Genomic DNA, 19,122 nt, shown 5'->3' with positions numbered 1-19,122 from the left:
TGAACTCACACAGCTCGAAGGCTCTGTAAAAGCTTGCTGAGTTCCCTGGGGTATTTCACAAGTAAAATCTGGGGATCTGTTCGGTAACTATTGTATCTTTCCATATGCTAAGTTTGAGTAGACAGAGTATTTCTCAAATGAGCTCTTCTTGCATTTCCAAATTGGACTCTCTTCTCTACGTTGTGACAGTGAATTTGATCCCTATTAAAATAGAGAGTGATTGAATGACTGCCAGAAAGCTATGATTTGTTTTGTATTGGTGGAAAACTTATTAATTCTTTGTCCTGTGACCTAAGGAACAACATAAAAGGTAATTCATTGTGACTACTATTTACAGAGAATCTATTACGTCAGGCACTGTGTTGGTTGCTTCTCTTCTTTTATGCTATCTTTTCTTACAATGAATGAAATCTCTATAGTTTTTTTCTATATTTATTGACACATTATTTATTTACATTAGATAGGCTATAAATCACATTATTAAACAAACAAAAAATACCAAGTACTTTTGTCTGAAAAAGATGGCCTAACACTGATTCAGGTCACCTTTGTTCCAAGGGAGTTATCATTTCTAATGAGCTCTGAGTAACCCAGTTTAATTATTCAACCAATATTTATTGAGCATTTACCCTGTGAAAGTAACTGTACAAGACTCCATGGTGCATGCTAATTCATAAAATTAAACCAGATTTCCAGTTACACGATAAAGAAGACCAAGGGTGGTTTGCCTCCAGTCTAGGGATGATCCAAAGATACTCACACCAATCTGAGTTCGGACCGTTAAGTTTTGTTTTGGAAGACATCAAAATATTTACTTACCCTTTGCCATGCTACATTCAAATCAATAATAGATGATAAAAACGGAAATTATTAGAAAGTAAATGTAAGCTTTTGCACTAAAGAAAATAAGGAAAATCTCATGGTAACTGTAAAATTGACAGTAACATCTGTAGTATATATAGGTAGAGAAAAAAAATCTTAAGACTGTGTTGTCATAAGGCTCAAGTAAAATAAACCCAGTACTTACAATCAAGTTCACTTAAAAATTAAATTTACATTCAGCATATTAGAGTAAGCAAACCTAAAGGTAAGTGTAATGACCATAACACAATAAAATATACATTTTATTTTAATATAGGACATAAATTCATGAGATTAATCATCAAAAATCTTTGCAACTAACTTACCATGCTTTTTCTAATTGTCCCCAAGTTACTTTTCTACTTCATTCTTCCTTTTAGCCATAAAATCCCACCCCCGCCACACTTTTGGGAAGGTACATGGATATCCAAACAGACATCAATTCCCAGCTCCCTTGCAGTTCAGTAGGGTCATGTGACTAGATTCTGACCAATAAGCTGTGAGCAGAAGTGCCGTGTTCAACTTCCGGGTCACATTCTCCAAAGGAAGCTGCTCGACTTCCACTTCTCTCTTTTCTCTTTCTTATGAGCTGAGAGGGATGGTGTGAGCGGCTCTGAGAGCATGGACAGGAACACACCCCAGGAATGAAGTACCGAGATAGGAGAAACCCAGGACCATGGACAGAGCAGCCAACCTATCCCGGATTGGCCACCTGCCTCTGTTCTGTTAGATGACAGAAAAAGAAACTTTTATTTTGTTTAAGCCACTGTATTTTTGTGTGACTTTGTTACAGCAGCTTATCCTCCCTACTGTCTTATCGACTGGCCTGGTATTAGTAACAATACACCTAAATATTTGGCTTATTTACTTATATTGAAAGGATAAAGAACACAAGTACATCACATATAACCTGTGGATTGATTCACAGGCTGCCACTCTCCTTTCCAATCACTGTCGCAGCTACTGATCTCTTAGCTGCCTCTTACAAGCCACTCTTGCTTATCCTCACCAGCAGTGCAAACGTCCCATTGTCAGATCTTACTTCCCCTTGTCCCCTCTGCCCTGCTCCCTGCCCATCGGATGTAGCCTGTGACAGTTCAGAGCTTATGATCATGACAATAAAGGAGAAGAAAGACAGAGGGAAAAGTGATTGGAAGAAGAGTTGGTCAGAAAAGGAAAAAGAAGACCAATGCATAGACAAGGATCTCAGTGTCTTTACCGTGGAAACCTTTTTCGAAAAGATGGTGCCTTTTGTGATTTGCACGCTTATTCCTTCCCTGTTGTTGATGTTAACAATTATTATCATGTTTTAAGGACAAATTCTCCATTTCACATCACTGAGCTACTCAGTAGTACTGCTTTCTTCTTCTCTCCGTGTTCCTCCATTGGCTCCTGGTGTACAACCTCTGCTCCTCCCTCCTGGAGGGGACAGTCTGGAAAGGGAACTGCTGTCCCTCTCTCTGCCACCTCCCAACCTCTCAATGAAAATGGAACGACTTAAGTGGTCCAGCCTCCTCCCTCTCTCTCTCTCTCTCTCCCTGTCTCTCTTTGGATCTGCCTGCCTACAAAATATTTGCAGACTGCTCTGCTTCAGCTTCTCATTGCAGGAAGCATTGGGTCAGCCTGGAAGCCCACAGCCCGTCTTCTAGAAGGAGGCCTGGAGACTGATCTGCCTCTGAACTCTTTATGGGGTCTCGTAGCCGCCATCATCCGTGCCCCATGTACACCCCTTTCATTCTATCACATCAGTGTGCTCTGGTTGGCTTTCACCTTCCAGTATCTCCATCTTTGAACCTGAGGAATTTTTTCAAACCACAGAAGTCCCCTGTGCCCAGGCACTTACAGAATTAGCACACCCTAGGAGAATTCCTCCATTACCAAACACCCAGCTCCCTTACCCCTTGGGAGGGATAATGATGAGGCATGTGTTTTATATTCTTTCCCAAAGCTTTCCTGTGGAATTAAGACACAGTCTCTCACCAGGAGAGTTGGCTTAACACGTCATTGGCCCTCTCCCCTTCCTTACACCATACATCCCTTGCTCATCTGCTGTGTTCTTTCATAAATAAACTACTTGTATTAGAATCTTCGTTCTCTGTGGAAACTCAAACCAAGACAGGGTTGCAGAGGGAAGGCAGGGTTCTGGGTAAATGTGCCTCTGCTCTCCAGATCCAAACTCTTCCTTGCGCAGTCAATGCAATATTCAGATGTGGGGGAAATGGTTAGAGAAACCAATTTTTGCCCACACGTTCAATTTCATTCCCCAAAGCAACCTTATCAGTAATAAAACTAGTATTTTTATTTCCATCTTTCTAACTTGTGTGACCGTGTTTCTGAACTGAATCTGAACTCAGAAGTGGAGGGAAGAGGGAGAATTAATTATCACCTCTTAAGACACCCCCCCCACTGCTAGAAAGAAATATAAAAAAAAACCCTCCTCTTTGTTCCTGTTATGCTGGTGAGTATAACAATAAAACTGTGAGGAACCAGCCAACAGATACAGGCCAAAGCAGGTGAAACCCCTGAGTCTTCAGAAATATGAGCTTCTCTTGGCAAAATGCCACAAGGCTTCATTTCTCACCTACAGGAACTTTATCTCAGTCCACACAGATATGCCTGACAGTACAGCCCTAATTTCCTGTACAGCCCGGTAAGAGTCCAGAGGACCCTTCTTTGCATCCTCTGAGGCAGGTAGGAGTTCACTTTATACAAGTAGAATTGGCCCTAAACAATTTGAGGACCTGTGCAGCCTGGCCCATTGTATCAAAGTCTCTGGACATTTATAACCCATGCTTTCTATTGATACACATATTAAACCTTCTTTAATGTGATTTAAATTCAATATGAATTAAACATCTTTACTAAAACCAAATCAAAGCAATGGTAACTTTATACAACTACTTCAAACAACACTCTACTTTCTCCCACTAATCCCAAATTTTGTTACGCCTTATTCTAGGGAAGTATGCCCTCAGTTGAAAAGCATTGTCATCCATGATTTGAAATGTTCTAAGGAGAAACTACATCTTCTCTATGTGGAATCTGGTCCTTAATCTCTATAACTATTGAATAAGACAACTTTGAGGGTACCATTTTAAATTTACAGGAGAAATTTGTCGACTAAACTTTCTCATTTGGGCAGAGATTTGTATATTTCAAAATTCAGAATATTATTTGTCCTGGACAATAGTTCACTTTATAAAATGTAGATAACTGCAGAACAAGAATAACAGTATTGAATATGTGCCTGAAGAGAAGAGGTACATCCCTCATTCTCAGCTTTTCCATTAGCTCCAAGTCCGCAGTTCCCATATTAAAACGCTTTGAAAGTCTAACATAGCAGATGGTTTCAGTTTTCCTTACTGATTTCAGATGGATACATTGTTTTCTCTGCCTAGATTCCGGGTACCTGGTACCTCATTGATAAACAATTCCCTTTGAGTTTGGGATGGTAAACTTAATAATACCTAAACATCTGGTGTCATAATGCAACCTTCAATTCAGTATCCACATGTTTTATTACACACTGTTAAACATGTAAACAGTATTCCCTCCTATAAATGTTTGCTGAGCACCCCACCCAACAATCCATTTTTTAGAGAAAATCAAGTTGAATCTGTAGCACATTTTACTTTGAATTGAACGAAAGTGACTTTGTTGGGCTTATTTCTCATATTTCCTCAAAAAAGTGGTTTATAAAATCAAATTCAATGCTCACATAAGAAAATGTATGGAATTATTTTGCTTGTAAACCAAAATTTCCTGTCATTAAGTTAAAATATGTCATTCATAAAGCAATTTATCAGAATTAATGTGAAAATTGCAATTCAAAAAAATGTGTCATATGTTCTAACATTTAGGTTACAAAGTAAATAAAGAAAAATGCCAAGTCAGAGAGAATTTACATTCCAAAAAATAAATGGCACAAGTCTGTTGGATCATAAATTCCCAGAGGTCAAAAATTAAGGCTATTTAAGTCACTTAACTACAGCACCCTAATAATCTCAGATGTATGCCTAGCTAATAATTCATGTCCTGAATTTCCATGTAAACTTAGATTCTGACGATTATATTATGGGAAGAAAGTCCCATTTCTTTGTTCATGTCAACAGACAGCCTCATGAACATTTACAATATTGCAGATTTAAGTGCACATAATTGAATTACTGTCCAAACAGGTGTGAAAAAGGTTTAAAATATTGTGTTTGGACACTGATTTGGTTTAACGTATTACTGGCATCTGGACAATACTGCATTTTACTTTATTACTTGTTTGAATGACATAAATAATAGAATACACACAGGTATAAAGGTTCAAGATAATTACTAATTAACATTGACTTTGTTTTTAAAAAATAAACATGGCAATAAACAATACATAAGTAATTAGTCAAGCCCATCAAGACCAATATTTTAGGTTATATTTAAAGAATTTACGATTAGGATAAAATCAGAAAAAAAAAAAAATCTATACTGTAACCTCAATATCAACCACTTTCTCTTAATCAACAGATATTTCTCAAGCTCTGATACACATTAGGATATTTTTGTTTGTTTCTAGCTTTTTAAATTAGCATGTGTTTTCTATAGGCATTCCCAAGTGTTTGGATGTCTTTATTTTAAAGTTCCATTAGTAAATTGTGTTTACTATAATTCCATTAAGGCAATACTTTTAAGTGAGATTTTCAAATGTGTTTAGGTAATTGAAGGCTGGAAGTCCTAATATTCAAGGCAGAGCCATATGAAATACTGTTACAGGAAGCTTAAAGTTACTAAATATACTTTTCCGATAATAGTCATATCATCTTTATTACAGTATGAATATTGGCAACAGCAGGCACCAAAATCTGGGAGAAAAAAACAAAATTGAAAAGAAAATCCATCAATAATGTTTCAGTTTTATTTCCTACAATAGAGGAAAAAAACACCTCTACTTGCAGCAAAACATGGTCGTTTAATTCCAGACATTGCAAGTTCAAAGGCAGCTAACCCAGGGGGTGTAATTCAGGACTAAAATGCAAGCTGGGCTCCGTTTGTCAAGCCAGTACCCCGGGCATCAGCCTAGACTAGGAAGGACATCTTCTAATTGGTTCCCCCCTAGGGGCTGCCTTTTTCTAATTTGTCCTCCAGAGGTAGTGCCTTTTTCTAATTGGTCAGACCAGAGGCTATGCTTTTCCTGACTGGTCAGCCTAGAAGGGGTGCCTTTTTTCTGATTGGTCCATGCGGAGGAGACTTTTTTTTTTTCCCCTGGTTTTCGCGGAGCACTGAAAGCTCGGCCTTCCTGCTAATGCACCCACCAGATAAAGGAGACCCGTGACAAGTGCCCATGAGACCAAGGGCATCCATCTCTAAAGACAAAGTGTATAGACATGAAAGATTGATCAAAGAAGATAGATTCAGAAGGAATGGTAAGTTTTTTTTTTTTTTTTTTTTTTTGGAATGGTAAGTTTTGAATACAGTACCAAGTTCGATGTTTAGATTAATTGCGGCTTATTTTCCACCTTTTTCTAATTGGTGAGCCCAGAGGATGCCCGATGATATTCTAAATAAATTGTTTGTCGTTCCTTGAAATCTGAGTACTCATCACTGAACAAATGTCTTTGTACCAGAGTCCATTCTCAAGCACCACGTCTCTCCAACCTATTAAATGTCAATTTCTGCAGATGAAGAATATTTATCTCAAACATACAAAATCAGAACGGCATTCAACCAAAAGCAGAGTGGACCACTGGCCTGAATCTAATGTATTTGAGGATTAATAGTTCTATTGATTTAAAAAATATTTGCAAATCTATATCATGCACGCCTGCTGATATTAATTCTGGCATTTAGCCAACCAATTCGTGAGAAATTTGGCCAGCTTCTAGGAGTGTTAGAAAATCTGTTTCCAAGTCTCCAGAGGATTTCAGCTTTGTCTATGTGAGACCAACCATTGAAAGTTTAAAAATTCAGACCATCTACATTAATTCTATGTCCCCCTCTCTCTGTCCTCTCTTATTCCTCTCTCTTTCTCTCTCTAACATGGAACCTGCATGAACACACACATAATCACAACTCTGGGAACTTAATTTTTCCTAAATTGACCATTCATTTTTGTCATGTTTAAAAAAGAAGGGAGAAACATGGTGCTACCTGCAAAAAGGGCTTTTGTGGGCGTTTCTTTAAAAACACTGGCTTTAGGGACCTGAGCACGTGGTACAGGTTTGGACCACTTTCAGAAAATGCGGCTGAGTAAAATCCTGTGAGGTTTTGCCAAGGCCAACACCTCCTCTTACCTCCTCTCCACCACTTCCATCCACACTGGAATTATAGATAATGAACAAGTTAACCAGCAAGCCACGAGCAAAAAGACTTCCTTAACCCCGTACACTCCCCAGTGTTTTATGCTTGAATATCTAAAATTGGACTCATTTGTGAAATCATAAAATGTATTTTCATTTTAAGCTATTCTTCACAATAACTTGTAAGTGCTGTCTTTTAACTATACATCTATTATAATTTCTATCTTTTAAATTATTTTTCTGTCTTTGATTCTTGTATTATTTTCTTTTTATAATTATTCTCATTTAGAAGTGCTGTGCTCTCAGAATATGGTGCCTTGAGGCTTCCATAGCGCCTGGCACACGGTAAATTTTTACTCTCGGGTAACTCTTAAGATTTTTCTCTTTCTCTTGGATGATCTGCAATTTCTCCATGGTGTGCTTATGGGTGGATTTATCTTTATTGACCCTGCATTCTAAGCAGTGGAGACTCTTCAAGTCCAAAACTCTCAGTCATTACCTCTTCAGATATTTATTCTTTGCCATTCTCTTTTCCTGGAAATTCTAACACAGAAATATCGATTCCTTATTACTTTATGTCTTGGGTTCATGATTTCTTGTTGATGCTCGATGTGAGTTGTGTTCTTGTTTCTCTGCTCAAGCATCTTAAGCATACATTAAAGTCTCTGTCAGGTTGTTCTAGCAAGTAAACATAACATGGATTGAATTCACATTCTGGTGGTTGATTTTCTTAGTGGTGTTTCTTAGCATGTGATTTGAATGCGTGTTGGAATTTTGGCTTTTAGAAGGTGCATAAGAAGATTTCTCTTTAGATTTCTTGTTTCTCTCTCTTTCCTATTCTCCCTCACTCTCCCTAGTGGTTGCCTCTATCCAGCACTTCCCAGAATCACAGTCCAGACCAGAACTGATGGCATTGCTGGTACTCACAAGCTTCAGTGATACTCAGGATACTGTACATCCAGTCCCCAAGGCAGTACTTGATCATGCCATGGCTGCCTTTATCCTTTATTTTCCTAAGCTCATAACTTCCCATGTCCCAGGGGGTAGCAAGAACAATGGTGTTTCAGAGTCCATTGACAAGACAGGGAGTCCCATCCCAGCTCCTGACCTCCAGATCCCATTACACCTCAAGAACCAAACCCCCAGCTGCTTCTGCCCTATCTGAGCCTCACTGTGGCTTTCACCTCCACCTCTGTTGAAAGTTTCTATTCTATTTCTGGTTCATGAAAATATCAATCTTGATTTTTGAACCTAGATATGTAACTTTGGTTTCTGGTTTTTGTAGTATATGCATTTCTGCCATGTGATTGGAGTAGAAAGGGTAACTTAATACTGTGCCATATGTATTAACTATCGAAGTATCACCAAGTTTAATCATAAGTGTTTATCAACAAAGATTACATGGAAGAAGCAACAAGGGGTGTGCATCTATTTTTTTGTGATTACTATGGAAAATAACAGCTCTTACTTCTCTATTGCCTTTTTTTTTTTTTTTTTTTTTTTAGTAATCTCTATGACTTTGCAAACTTTTCCTAAGCTCTGGCATCAATACTGGCCCACTACAGACTAGCCATCACCACTGAGCAGTTTCACATGGTCTGAAATATTTTTTTCTTGTTAAAGACATTTTTGGTTGCAAGTGACAGAAACACAACTCTAACTATTGACTCCAGTAAGTATGAGAAGAGCAAAAATTTCACTGATTCTCAAGGATGAAAGGAAAATGGGTTTTCCATCTATTATCTCTGTTCCTCTCAGTGTGTCCTGCATATTCTACCAGAGCAGCTTCCTCTACAAGTTCGGAAAAAAATGATTCCTGGAAGCCCTGAGGCTTCAGGAACAGAGAAGGTTTGAAACTTTTTCTCCAGACCCAAGTTTAGAAATTCCAGGGAAATGTACTGATTGATTCAGCTTGGGTCAGTTGGCCACCTCTGGGCAAATTGAAAGTGGGTCATGGGTGTAGAGTGTGTAATAACATGGTAGCACTCATTCAAACCACATGGATAAAATGGGACGGTGCTGGCAGACCCATGGCAGACAAGAGAATAGATTTCCATTATGGCTTTTAAATAAACATAAAAGTAAAGATTATGTTTGAACTCTCAGGACACAAAGATTGTTGCAGTTAGTGTTTGATTCAGGAAGGAAAAATCACTCTGTCCTCATGACCCAATCACCTTCCAAAAGCTCCTCCTCCAAATACCATCACATTGGGGATTAGGTTTCAACATATGAATTAGGGGAAGACACAAACATTCCATGTACAGCAGGCATCTAAGTGGCCTCTTAGGTATCAACTGTCATCTCTTTAAGTCCAAGCTGGTGGCTCTTTGTGCAATACAGTTTGCAGTACAATTCTCTCAAAAACTTAGGCAGCTTAAGATCTATTTTATCCCAGTTTGTTTTGTCCTGTGCCCTACACCCAGTATAAATGCAGCTATCTTCTATTTGTAAGACATTGATGGGAGAGCCACACACTTAGTCTCTTTTTCTTGAGGTGTTTTGCCCAAATAAAAGTATTTACTGGGAAAAGATTAATCTATTCAGAAATTTGAACAATCATTGTGACAACCATACTCTTCACTTGATCCTTACCTTAAAACTAAGTTCTAATTGGCCTTTGATATTCAAATAATTCCTCAATTGCATCTTTCAATGTTTGAGTTTCAGAAACGTTTCTATTTTCAACCTACGAGTCCCTGAATTTATAGACTGTCTCTATTCTTTTTCATTCTTGCTGGCAAAACAGCCAGTATTGTTCTGATCTTGTCTCTTCCTTGTAATAAGCTTTCCAATGCAGCCAACACACGCTACTAAGAGTTTGTTTTCCCATAAAGCTACAAATTTATTAGACATAAAATTTTTCTTTAACTTAGCACAGGCAACAATTTTACTAAGTAATTTGCCACTACATAACATGGATCACCATTCTTCTAACCTCTATTATCTGTTTTGTTGCAAACTAACGCCTCGCCCATAAACCAAAGCCACATATTTTAGGTTGTTTGCTACAATATCACTTCAATCCTGATTCCAATTTCTGTTTCAATCAGATAGATCTGATTACACTGCAGTAATAAACGACCCTAGAATGTCAGTGGCTTAAAGCAACAGACGTTTATTTCTATCTCATGTCATTTGTCCATCACAAGAAGGATGGTAGCACTGATTCCCATCATTACTGTCCTCATGCTGGGTAGCAGGCTGATAGAAGAGTCACTCTCTGAAATAGTACCGATAACCACAGCAAAAGAAAAGAAAAGCATGGTGAAGCATGTACGGGCTCGAAAAGCTTCTGCCTAAAAGTGATACTCATCACTTCTGCTCCCATGATCACACACACCTGAGTTTCACATGGTAGGTAAGTATAATCCTAAGGTAGGAAGCAGAGCTAGATATTGGTGGAAGATGTTAGAATCTATCATTAAAATCTACCAAGTAAAAGTAACCTACTTACTACTACTAAAGGAGATCAAAGCCAAGCTTGAAGATTTCAGCTAATGGAAAATATGAAAAGAGACATAGGAAATCTATATCAAAGTAAATATACAGGATTCTAGAATTAAAACACGCAACTGAAATTATTAAAAACCAGAAGGACAGGTTTAAGAGCAGTTCAAGCCAGGCTTAAAGCAGAATGTGTGAACTGGAAAAAAATAACTATGCAGCCTACCACTAGACAGACAAAGATACGGCTAAGAATCAAAGAGGATGTCATAGATTCTCCATTCACAAACCTATGTTAAAGGAAGCAATAAATACTCTCCAGGGAGAAAGAAAATGATCACATTTTTAAAGGTTAGAGATGCTGGAAGAAATGAAGAACAAATAAAAAGTGGTAAGTAAAAGAGTTAAACCAAGTAAATACTGACTCTAAACCAGTAACAGTAGTGTCTTATGGGGTTTGTTTTCTATACAAAGAGAAATGAAATACATCTTAACAATAGTATTCGAGCAGGTAGGGGATAAGTGGAGAAAAAGTCTTCTCAGATACTTGCATTTCCTGAGAGGAAAGAAAAAAAATCAACTAACGTTAGACTTTGATACTTTAAGAATTCATGTTGTAATTTCCAGAGTAACAATGAAATAATAAAAATAGTATATGACTTCCAAAATAGTGGGAAAGTATGATCATAAATAAAAATGATCAATACTAAAGGAGGTAAAAAAAGAAAAAAAACATAAAATAGATTCAACAAATAAACTACACATAATAAGATGGAGAATTTTAACCCAAATATATTAATTATATATTAAGTGTAAATATAGAAAAAGATTCAGATAAAGACAAAGGCTTTCAGATTGGATAAATAACAACAATGACAACTATAAGTTGTTTTTAACTTATAGTTGCACACTGTAACTTCTTTACTTTGCACACTTGCAACATAAAAAATCAGATCAAGAAGAGCCAGCATACCAGTCCCACAGTAGCCCCTAGTCACAGTTATCTCCCTCCAAAAGCAATGACTCTCCTGGCTTTTAAGACACTCACTTCCTTGCAGGAGATTCCAGGAAAGAAGCCTGAGGAAAAGCTGTCAATTAGGGAGAAGGACATCATGGAGTGAAATGTAACAAGCCAAGACAAAAGAAGTGAGTAGAGCCAAGACAAAAGAAGTGAGTATTCCTGTGGGAATGGCCCAGTTGAAAGAGAGAGAAGTACAGCTGGAGGGTGGAGAATTCATCACAGAGTATGAGAAGGCTAAAAGAGATGGGATGCAGAGCCCAAATGAAGGGTTGGAAGCTTTGAATTTTTAGAAAATGATCTCCCTCTCTCTGGAGGGAAGAAGTATGGGTAGGTTTCTGGACTTGGAAGTGAAAAGATGAAGAAATTCCTAGCTGATGATTCCAAAGTTTAAGTGAAAGAAGACTCAAAGTTAAGAGTAGGGATGAAAGTATAGGCAGGGGAAATAAGCAGTTTGTGGAGAAAGGAAAAGGAGCAAAATAGTTAAAGAGTGAGAAACTTACAAGACAAAGCCTGCTGAGTTGTTAGGCCGGGCTGAGTGCCACCTTGGAGTTTTATTTAATTTATTTAAAGGGAAACCAGTCTGCCTGGCTGCATTTCTCTTCTCCTCCTGCAACGTTCATGTGTGTGTAAGGACAGAACTCATGGTTGGATGGTTGAGTCATCACAGACTGGGGTTTGACCACGCAAAAATGACAAAAGGAAAGAGAAGAAGGTTAAGGAGATTGCAAGAGAGTAATAATGAGTAATAATGAGTAGTAATAATAATAACTAATAATAATAATGAGTAATAATGAGTAGTAATAATAGTAAGCCAAGGGCTCTGAGTTGCCCAAGGAAGAAAGTGAAAACAGGTGTGTATGTGGGGCTGGGGGAGTCTTAGTGAGAAAGCACTGGGCTAGGTTAACTGGAGAGAATTCATTGATAAGAATTTTTGCAGTAAGATGAATTGAGCCCATGAGCTGTTAGGAAAGGTGGTGGTTGCAGAATTGGGATAAATTGAAGATTTCAAAGGTGGTACCCTTTCTCCAAATGACAAGTTTCAGGTAGGACTGTGAGAGTGGTAGTCCGAGGGGGAGGGGAGGAAAGGATGATTGGGGAAATATTGGTTAAGGAACCGAGAGGCCAGCATGTCAGATGGGACCTGCACTAGGATGTCGAAGTCTCTGGGAAGGATGGTGTGATTCAGGGAGAAGGGGAAGGCTGTAGTGAGAAGGCTTTCTGGAATGAAGGCCAGAGCCCGGAGCCAGTGGACGAAGCAGTGAGGGAGAGAAGAGAGTGATTGAGACTCATAGGGAAAACCTCAATGGGTTCCCTTTCCCTCTGGTTTCTGGTTCAGCCACTGGAGAGCCTCTCAGGAGTTTGGAGGCAGGGAGGCCTGAGTACTTTTTCCCCAGGTTGCATCAGGCTGACTGTGTCTCTTGGCTGAAGGTCACTAATAACTCAAGGCAGCCAATCCTACATGAGTGTCTTGTCCTGGGTTTTGATAACAATTCCCTCCTGTCTTTCTTGAGGCCACCAACATTACTAGCTCCAGGTTTCTGCACTATTCCATGTGGTTTCTCTACACCCTATTTATATCTTTGTAAATGCTCCCTTTTTAAAACCCTCTTTGAATTTTCCTACTTTGATGTGCCATCTGTTTCCTTGCTGGGTCTCTGAGTGATACCACGATAGAATCCAATGGCGTGCCACGAAGTTTAAAAAGAAAGGAAGGAAGGAAGGAAGGAAAAGAAAGAGAAAGCTTAATGTTCCAGAAGTGGTGATGAGAATTAAGGAGGATGCCTACCCCACCAAGTGTCTTGGAATCTTGTGGTGCATGAGAGAGAAAAACAATGCCTCCAATTGGGAACAATGTCCTCAAAAACCTTCCAGGCATCCGTTAGGGCCACAAGTGGAAGGAATGACAAAAAAAAAAAAAAAAAAACAAAAAACTTGAGGATGGAGGGGAAGATGGGACAAAATGAAGGAAGGTGTCACACTTCTTAGATCCTGTAGATCTATGACCATAGACGTACTCAGCTGAGAATATGCATGATTCTTCAAGACAAAGGAAGAATGACCCAGGAGGCAGTTCAGAGATCATCAGGGCTGTCTCTTCAGCTTCAAAGAGGGGGGGCCTCATCTCAGTTTCAGCAGGCAAGATGGCAGTCACCTGGAGCCTTGGGGACGTGACCTCTGCCCAGCAGAGCGTCAGAGGCAGGACCTCCCCCTCAGTGGGTTTCAAAGGCAGAACATTGAACCGAAGAGGATTATTCTTGAGGTTTAAGAGCTAATATTTACTTGCTTGGGGTGCATTACCCCTTCCTTCTTCCCTGTTTCTCCCTTTTGGAATGGGAACATCTATCCCAGGCCTATCCCACCAGGAAGCACATGACTTACCTGGTCTCACAGCTTCTCAGCTGGAGATGAATTTTGCCTCAAGTCTCACCCACTTCTGAGTTAGATAATATTTAGACTTCAGACTTAAGATTTTAGAGTTGATGCTAGAAGGAGCTAAGACTTCAGTGCTATTGGGAAGGAATTAATGTATTTCACATGAGAGGTGAACATGAATTGGGGGGGCCAGAAGCAGGATGTTATGGGCTGAATGTTTGTGTCCCTCCCAAATTCAGGTTGAAGTCCTAATCCCCAGTGTGATGGTATTTGGAGGTGGAGCCTTTGGGAGCTAATTAAGTTTAGATGAGGTTATGAGCGCGGGGGTCCACGAGGTGGGATTTGTGTTTTTATAAGAGAAAACACTGGAGCTCATTCTTTCTTCCTTGTGAGGACACAGTGGTAAGCCCACAAACCAGGAAGAGAGCCCTCACCAGGAACAGAATCTGCCAGCACCTTGATCTCGGTTCAGCCCCTAGAACTGTGAGATATGAATGTCTGTTGTTTAAGCCCCCCAGTACTTTGTTACAGCAGCCTGAGCTGACTAAGCCAGAGGGGATGTGGCCAATCACAGAGCAGGAACTTCAGAAAGCAGTGACAGGAAAGGAGGGAGGGTTGCAGATTGGGAGAGATTAGGGGTACACAGAGAATATAACGGTGGTTTGAGGTGGTAGCAAATGCCTGCAGAGGTTTGGAATTCTGGGGGTGATGGAAGCAAATAGGGAATCAGGCACAACAGGCTTCAAGGCAGGTGGGCTTGGGGTTCTAGCATTGTATGATGGCCCCCAAACATTTCAAGTGCTGACACTGCAATTGGTTACTCAGGTCATAGCAGTTTTTTATTTTAGCAGGCAACGGGGCAAAGGCACTCCTGTAGGCTATGGTAAGTGGTCTAGCTACAGATAAGGGGCACTTCTCAGAGTACAAAGGTTAGGGAGCAAGTCGTAGAAAGGTTTTTTAAGATGCAAGAGACTGGGATGTGTTTAATAGCTGATGGGCAAGAGATCAAGGCAAAGCAAGAGGTTGAAGACACAGAAAGAGAGAGAGGGTGATCAAGGACGGGAAGTCTCAGAGGCAGCTGTATCCTGACGGTGGGTGACGGGACTAGTCTCTTTCATTCTGATGAGAGGGAGGTATTTTGCTAAGATGCCACAAGGATCTGTCGAGAATGACATGTAATGCATTATGCATATTAATTACTCACTATGAATTAGTAATGACACACTGACGTAGCAAGCTCTGGGCTGAACAAGCCTGTATCCTCCTCGTTGCCCTATTGACTTGCCCTGGGATATCTGCTTCTTTTTTTTTTTGGCCACTATGAGTGTCACCAGTGGCTCTCACCTGTGAGCAAAGCCGTGCAAGACTGCATGTCTTCCATGTATCTGAACACTCAAGGTAGAAAACAGGAGTCTCTTCTCTGCCCCCTTTTGGTCCAGCAGAAACATTCTCCATGCTGTGATGATGTTAAATATCTTAAAGCTCCTATGACAGGAGGAGCCCTTAACTGCTTGGAGTCCAAATATTTTTGCTATGGTGCTTCCGGTAGGATACCGTCACACATGCCCAGGCTTTAGTTTAGCGAGGTAACTAGCTACACTAACCCCCATGGAGTGGTCGCCGTATAGCACATTAAGAACAGAGACAAGAAGGTCAAAACCAAAAGATCAGAAGGATGAATAAAAGGAAATGGGAGACGTAGTGGTATTTGTGCAAATGATCTGAAAATCGGAAACCAAATCCGAAGTAAATCCAGACAGATCCCATCTCCAAGTCTCAGCTCCAAAGGAGGCAGAGTTCAAGCCAAAGGGAATATGAACTGAGCAAGTCTGTAATGTACAGGACAAGGTCAATGAGCCCATCCAAGGGTTGCGTTACAAAATAAGCGTGAAACATAAATGGGGAAGGGACCAGAAAGGTTTTCTCAGCCTGTCTGCTGCAGGCATTAGATCCATGAGGGGTAAAGGGAAAAGCCTCAGATGCCCAGAAAAAAGGGAAAAGAAATATTCGTACTAGTTTGGGAAGGAAGAGTGCAGTGGGAGGGGTCACCAGCTAAGAGCATAGGAAATTGCCCAGCACCCTGTCTTGGGCATAGACCAGAGACTATTGCCAAATAATTTCTGGGACAAATTCTATTAATATTCTACCAGTGGCTCAAGGGAAACTTATTGAATAGAGGTTCAGGGACAGGGCTGCTATTCCATAGGAATGGTCACATTCCCATACAATAATGACCTGAGTACAATAAATACATATAGTAAAACTTTGATGTAACTTGATTAATGTACATGACCAGGTGTATATTGCTTCTGAAGAAAATATCTCCCACTCAGGAGACAGAAAGTGAAGCTGATCTGAGAGAGGAAAAGGTTTCTTCCATCCTTGAAACTCAGAGATGCTAAGGTTGAAAAGATAAGGCTCTGGTTCCCCGAGATGGTGAAACTGATCAGGCAGGAGAAGGCTTGAACCTGGATGGGTAGTTGTATGCATGTGGGTAATTCTATTGAGGGTAATTCTATTGCGACTACTCTGCACTAGGATGCAATCTCACATCACTTTAATGTCTCCAAATTCAATTTAATCTGGCTTGGCACCCATATGCCAGATTGACATGAAGTCAGTCCATTCTCAACCTCTTTGGGGTTCTCCCCCTCTCTGTTGGATAGTCAAAGAAGTTGAATATCCTGTGTGTCCCCAAGGGTTCCCCACAAATGTCCATTCCTAAGAAAGGAAGCGGACATTTCCTTCTCACTTTGGTCTTCCAACTGGCCCTCCGCACGTCAACAAAATAGAGCAGTCACCAGCTGCAGGCTCAGGCCCATCAGATCCTTTGAAAGCTGTGCTTCAGGTGCCCTGATCCGGTTGGCCCAGTGGCAGGACGTGGGCTTAGTTTTCCAGTTTATACACCAGCATTTCCCAGAGCCTGGGGCCACAGCAGAGATGTGCCAGAACACATGTGTCACCTGCCCATAATAAAGCCCACACCCACCTTGCCCTTTCCAGGCTGCGTTTCTTTTCCACCCTGGAAATATCAGCTCCTTCCCTCTAAAAGAAAAAAAATGATTACTCAAAAGAAGGCCCTGGACTTTTGAGATACAAAGAAAACCTTCTTCCCCTCTCTGAGAGAAAGACTCGGAGCTTAAAAACATCAAGGCTTTTATGCCCGATCTGAGAGCAGGGGGTAGAGGCAATAATCTCCATCCTTCCTCCTTCTAGTTGAATAAACTGGCTCCCCACACACCCAACAGCAAGAAAGAATTTTTGGCGGGGGCAGGGGGGATGTCTGAAGGAAAAAAAGAAATGGGTAGAGCTGTCTTTATCAGATCACCCCTACTGTGTCTAAACTCAAAAAGCTGTGTTACCAATGGGTGAAGCTGAACCGAGATCACTGGTATGGAAGGTCCAAGAGTCTGTGGGCTCCATTTGCACACCTGAGACAGGTAGCTCAAGCACCTGTGTGTCATGTAGGAACATGTAATCAATGATGGTGACTCCGCCCCATGGAAGGAAGTATCTGATTGTTTAGCAGCTCCAGAAAGCAGCCAGGGGTCGAATCGGATTTCCAAGTCACCAGGTCGTTTAGGGAGACGGTACCGAGGTTGGGAGGCCCAGGCCCAGTTCTGGGGACAAAGGAGACAGCACTGGGGCAGCTGGTCGTCCTGTGTTTCAACAGTGACACCATGTGGCAGCAATGGCTACGGGGACAGCGGAGGTCCACTAGGCTTCTGATTTTCTGTCTGACATTATTGACTGGTGACTACCTGAGACGATTGACACTTCCACTGAGAAAAGCCCTCGGATTCCCGCACTGCGCGCAGGTGCAGGTGTGCATGCGTGCTCTGGGTCGGGGAGTTGATGGGAGAAATGGCCAGGGCCAAGGAAGGAAAACCTTCCCTTCCTTTCTTTCCAGATCTCTTATTGTTAGGTTATCCCCATGTTTAAAAAAAAAAAAAAGTGAAACTCAGGAGTTTGGGAGTTTCTTGTACAGGTGATAGTCCTGGGCAAAGCCTTAAAGAGTTCTCCTCGTATCCCAGGTAGAGGTACGGTTCTGCAACTTATAGTCTGACCCAGGAGCAGTTGTATGACCATTGAGTGGAAAGTCATTCTCTTCCCCTACAAAGAGGGATGAATTAATGTCCTAGCTATAGAAGAGACCAGACTGCCCGTGGGTGTGAAGGGTTAGGCTCCATATATCCTTAAGATATTGTATTCAGTGTTGAAGTTGTGTGTTTGTTGCATTTGTAAGACCATTGTTACTTCTTGGTGAATTCTCATGCCATTTCCCTGTGCTACAAGGAAGATAGAGGATCTCAGAACGTCTGTATGAGAGTCTAGCACCAGTCTCTGTGATGCCATCTCCTCTCCCTCCCGACTCCTGGAGTCTACACATTCTCTGAAGATAGGCCAGGCGTATCTTCCCAGGCAAAACTAACAAAATAAAATCATTCTAAAGAAATTGTTTGAACTGGGAACACAAAGGCCTGTAGTCTGATGGTTGGTGCCTGTCCTTGAAGCTCTCCTCTTCCTTACACTTGAGGGCCCATGGTCCATGGTGGGCTATTGGCTCATCCTAAGAGCAGGGACCAAGATATGCAAAGGGCAGACCAGCTGACCCAACACCCGACACACACTCACACACGCACTCAAACACGTGAGGGTTTGGCAGAGTTTTCCACACACGGTGGGTGCTTCACAAATTTGGTGGAGAGATTGTCACGATACTCACCAACAGCGGTGAGAAAGGTTAATTTGGGGACAGGAAGAGGGAGTTGAGAAAAAAGTTACTATTTTAAGTGACAATTCAAACCCAAGCTGCCTTGGCTTCAGAATCCACAAGCCCACCAATCCTCTGTACTGAGTCAAGTGTCATTTTATAAGAACAAGGGAGGGCTTCCCCGGTGGCGCTAGTGGTTAAGAATCCGCCTACCAATGCAGGCGACACAGGTTTGAGCCCTGGTCTGGGAAGATCCCACATGCCACGGAGCAACTAAGCCCGTGTGCCACAACTACTGAGTCCGTGTGCCACAACTACTGAAGCCCATGTGCCTAGAGCCCGTGCTCCACAACAAGAGAAGCCACCAAGATGAGAAGCCCGTGCACTGCAACAAAGACCCAACTCAGCCAAAAATAAATAAAAAA

The sequence above is a fragment of the Delphinapterus leucas genome, chromosome 18, assembly GCF_059928025.1.
Source record: "Delphinapterus leucas isolate spDelLeu-1000000601 "Yukka" chromosome 18, BTC_Dleu_Yukka2, whole genome shotgun sequence".
NCBI lineage: Eukaryota > Metazoa > Chordata > Mammalia > Artiodactyla > Monodontidae > Delphinapterus > Delphinapterus leucas.
The sequence above is the reverse complement of the archived record's forward strand: the minus strand, read 5'-3'. Positions refer to the sequence as shown.